At 34.2% G+C, this 5,107-nt stretch overlaps 1 non-coding gene across 1 annotated transcript; it reads right to left on the bottom strand.

Annotated features, from left to right (window-relative positions):
* Nucleotides 1-3,820: 3,820 nt before the first annotated feature.
* On the bottom strand, nt 3,821-3,927 carry LOC127244480 (small nucleolar RNA R71). Its single transcript, XR_007837204.1, has one exon. It is a non-coding gene; the product is annotated as a small nucleolar RNA R71 (small nucleolar RNA).
* Nucleotides 3,928-5,107: the final 1,180 nt, after the last annotated feature.

Genomic DNA, 5,107 nt, shown 5'->3' with positions numbered 1-5,107 from the left:
TGATGCCTTGAAACCCTGGAAAATAAGAATTAATCAATGCAGTGCTTTCGAGGAATCTATCAATGTATTTAACTCAAGGGCAATACCCGTTGTGGGTTGGAAGCCGTGTGCTTTTATTACCCCGTACGTTGGAAAAGCAAGTTGTTTATAATGCTCTGCCTACTCCCGGTTTCTGGCCTAACGATCCAGGTTTTTAAAATAAAAGTGGTCACTAGGGTGTTCGTACCGTTTTGCAAATGATGTGATAGTTTAGGTTTTGTGTGGCATATGATACATGGCTTCGTAATCTTATTATATTCAAATCGATGCATATGTCTATTAGATTAAAATGTAGGTTCACAATAGAGGGGTTTTACCTATGCTAATATTATGGATTTGATCAATCCTGTTCCATTCATAAATTTACTCGTTGCTGAAATTAGTATTTTAATGTTTTTGACGATTGATTCATTACCAATAATTTTTTAGGTGTTTCATTGAATTAAAAGGGGTGGGATCATCAAGGAAATTACTAGTTTGTGTGTTTATGTGGCTAATTTATGGGTAAAAACCTTACATTGTATTACTTGTTGAAATGTCCATACACATGGATATTGAGTGGGCAAGTTACATTTGGATGTGTGAAGGCAACTCGAGGTTATTGTTCTCAAGTGTCTTCATATGTACAGTGAATTACATACTCACATATTTTCCTTGAGAATATTGTAGGTGATTCACTTTTCCTTGTCAAGGTCTTTGTGGCATTCGCCTTAGTCCTAGACACACCCCTCATTCTAGAACGACTTCAATTCATTATGGCATGTTATACATACAGTTTGAACGCGTGGTAATATATACGGTGAACTATATACTCACAAATTGCACTTGTGAATATTGTAGGTGACACACTTTCGTTTGTCAAGGTTTTCGTGACATCTGCCTCAGTCCTAGACACACCTCTTATTTTTCCGACCATTGTTGGGGCGACTACCATTCGCGACGTTGTCGATGAAGATCCTATTAAGTGGAACTACAAGGACGTACGGATCTACTTTCATACCTTTCATATATTGATTTTCATAACTTAAAAAGAAATAAAAGTTAAACTATATATCCTTCTATTGGCAATTGCAACACATGCGCCACCCGTGAAGCATATTAACCGATTGCCTTATGGATTGCATGTCGTAGATGTGTTTGGATGGTAAGTTGTTATGAATATGTGACCTACCTACGTATTAAATGCATAGACATTTGGAATTATATTTTTGTAGTGAGAATTGTGGTTATGGATTGATGGATAGCCCTATTTTTTGATTATTAGGTTTGATGTTTGAAATTCTTGCGTTTTGCGGAACATAATGTCGTAGCGGAGATGTTGCTAGGCTTGTTTGATGAATTACTTTATTTTGTTGTTAGGTGATGGAAATCGACTAGTAAATACTGTTATGTTAATATCCTATGTTGGGAAGCAGATTTTATGTTGTTTATTGTTTGCAATTATGGCCGATCGTGATATTTATAGCATGATTGTATACAAAAGTTCTTTCGGTATAAGGAAGATCACAAGAGGTCAATTTGTTACGCACAATTTCAACTACATCAAAACTACTACTTTTTATGAGACGCTATATTTCCATAACAGAAGGATGAAATGGCGTAGCAAAAAGTGGTTTTTGGATTTTTTTGTGACGGCCGATTTCGTGACCATATTATGGGTTTAATGACGTAACAAAAAATCGTAACAAAAATCGTACTCTGAAAAACGGTCACTCTAAGTTTTTTGTAACGCGAGGAGCTTTCGTAGCAAATATCTTGACTAAAAGCCCTACCACACGTGCGGAAAGCTCAACATTTGATTATGAGAGAAAATTCGTAACAAACGTCATAACAAAAACCCTACCATAAGGAGCGTTGACCGACAGTAATAGTTACAAAAATTGGCGTGGCAAAAAACATTCGTTACGCGAGTATAGATTACGGATAAAAGTCGTCACTAAGGCGTAGCAAATACGCAAATTGCACAAAAAATAGCTTTTTGTTACGATTTTTCGGCCGTAGTAAAAAATTGTTTTTGTGGCAAGATCTTGATAGCTCGAAATAGTATGCATTTTATTTTTATATCATATGTGATATTTGATTGAATTATACCTAAATTATATACGTATTGTTTATTTTCGACATGTAGGAGAGAAAAAGCAAATTTGGTGAATTTAAAGAAAAAAAAAAAAAAAAAAAAATCAGCATTGGACAATGAAGTTAGTCATGACCATGACTAACCACATCCTCATGACATGGAAATTTAATTAAAAGCCCAAAAGGCCAGCTACAAAAAATTATGTCAAAATTAAATTAAAAAGAATGGAGAGAGACACAAAAAGAGGGGGGAGAACGACAAGGAGCAGATATGCACGAGAGCAGGAGACTGACAGATTCATAGATCGCGCAAGAGCAAATCGACAGAGAAGATTTCCTTCAGACTATGACTTTATATTTCCCTATTGTTCTTTGTTATTTGATTATGGAGTAGATATTTTTCTGATTTGAGGGATGATAATGTTTTGGTTCTTGTGTTTTGAAAAATCTTGATTTTCTTTATAAAAGTTCTTTTTTTATTATCAATATTTGTTTAATCATGAAAATAATGTTTATACTTGTTATATTGATTGGATATTTTGGTACCGATATTTAAAGTAGTCTAATAATCTAAAGTTAATTCAGGTAGGATATCGGTAATTGTATTTGTACGTGAATGGGCGACAACCAGGTTGAATAGTTCCTTCCCGGGGGTTAGACAATTTAATCTAATTGCTCCTCTTAGGTAATAATTATTTGAATTAGGTTTTTCTAGATTAGAATGCGATTAGACAATATTTCTTATGGGTGCACATAGGTTTATTAGCTTAATTAGGAGTAGTTAACAGTCGTACCCTAATTGCCTACACTGTAAGGAAAAATTGGTTGCCAGAGCTTGTTGATAACTATAACCAATTTATTCGTACTTTAATAAGAACTAACTTTATTGAATCAATGATAAAACACAAGTGCCATAACTACATCATCCCTTGAGCCAAACATCCTCTTAATATAACACAAAAGGGTAAATCACAGAATCCCTGTTGAGACAATCCCTTTCCCTGTACTATATTAAATTGTGATCACAGAATAGGTGAATTATTTAATTGACCGTGCGACAGGTCAATTTTTGGCGCTGTTGCCAGGATTGACACTTTGTTTTACTCTTTTGTGTTATTTATTTGTTTTATTTTCATTTATTCTCCTGTTGATGCCCCGTTCATCTCGTACATGTGAACTGAGATTTAATCTTGAGATCGAGAAGGTTGAGCGGAAGTTGCGAAAGGAAGTCAAACAACGAAAAGCTGCTCAGGTTGCAAAGCTGGCCGATTCTTTAAACCACCTCAAAATCTCTAGCTCTAGCGATTCTGAAAGTGACCAAGAAACTGTCATGGCTGAGGATACCCGCACTTTAAAGGAGTTGCTTGCTCCCAACTTGACGCAGCAGCCCCTATGCATTAATTTTCCAACTTTGAATAACTCTATTGCTTTTGAACTTAAATTTGGCTTAATTCATTTATTGTTTTCTTTTCATGGACTTGCAGACGAAGAACCTCAAAAACACTTGCAAGAGTTCGACATGGTGTGCTCCAGCATGAAACCACCGGATGTTACTGATGAACAGATCAAACTTAGAGCCTTCTCATTCTCACTCAAAGATGCTGCAAAGGATTGGCTCTACTATCTCCCACATGGAAGCATCAACACGTGGAACGACATAAAGAAGAAATTTTTGGAGAAGTACTTTCCGGCTTCCAGAGCTGCGATTCTGAGGAAGGAGATATATAGTATCAAGCAAAAATTTGGTGAAACGCTCCATGAATATTGGGAGCAATTTAATAAGTTTATCATTAAATGTCCAGAATATCAAATTCCTCCATAATTATTGATTTACTATACTATTGTATTAACAAAATCAAAGGACACGCTATAGGGCTAAAAGTACAGCAGCAAGCCATCAAACTGGAACAAAACTAAGTCTAAGAAATGATAAAAAGTTACTAAAAATTGATTAATCAACAATACATGAGAGACTATTATGATATATCCAAACTAAACTTATGCGACATGAAGAACATAGACTAAAATTAAACACAACAAGCAAAGTAGCAATAAAAATTAAAAAAGCAAACTAGGAAATGAGCGAGCAATAGAATGTACATGTTGACAATTAATAGCAACAAACCAATTTAAATTAAGTAGACATGCAGGAGGATAAGTTAATCTAATACAACAAATGAGTAAGTTTATTTGAGATCTAAACTAACCTATCTAATAATTAACACGTGTTCTATATTTAACAAGTTAGCAGACAATCTAAGATATATCAATAATATCAACTAGCTACCCATTTCATTAAAATACCTATTTTAATCTAAACTATTATCCAAATTACTATTTAAATCATTCCCAATCATAGATATTGTATAAATACCTCACAAAAATAGAAAGCAAAAATAAATGGTGAATTACCTGTCCAAAAGGAACAACAAGACATATTGTGTAACTTAATCCATCGCCAAACAAGAAGAAAACCTAAAAAGAGAGTAGCATTTTCAGATCGGTATGTTTCCCTTACAAGAAAGGTTATTCAAACGCTCAAATTCAGCCAATATGACTGACTGCCTTGAGTTAATCGTTGTTTTTTCTCTTCTCTTTCTTAAGGAAGTTCTAGTCTTTGTCTGCAATTATCTTTTTTAAGGGTTTCTTTGAATAATAGTGACAACTCTGTGAATAATGTTCGATATTATAGTATATATTCAAAAATAAACTACCTTAAAATAAAACCAACACTTTTTACAAGATACTTTTGAAAGTGCATCGTGATATATGACCTTGATGTGAACATCTGCAAAGAAAAATCATTTTAGAACTTGGTTATTTTCTAAAGTCATAATATTAGGGAAAATAATAATAAAAAAAAAGATTGAGAAGAAAACATAGATAATACGCAATACTCTAGCACCTTGCTCAATTATCTCGGGATTAGGGATTGTTGTGTAACTTCTCATGTCCCACATTGGTCATGTGATAGAAGGGTGGGGGCATTGGC

The sequence above is a fragment of the Andrographis paniculata genome, unplaced genomic scaffold, assembly GCF_009805555.1.
Source record: "Andrographis paniculata isolate CXL003 unplaced genomic scaffold, ASM980555v1 Contig9END, whole genome shotgun sequence".
Lineage (NCBI taxonomy): Eukaryota > Viridiplantae > Streptophyta > Magnoliopsida > Lamiales > Acanthaceae > Andrographis > Andrographis paniculata.
This window is presented reverse-complemented; position numbering and strand designations above follow the sequence as displayed.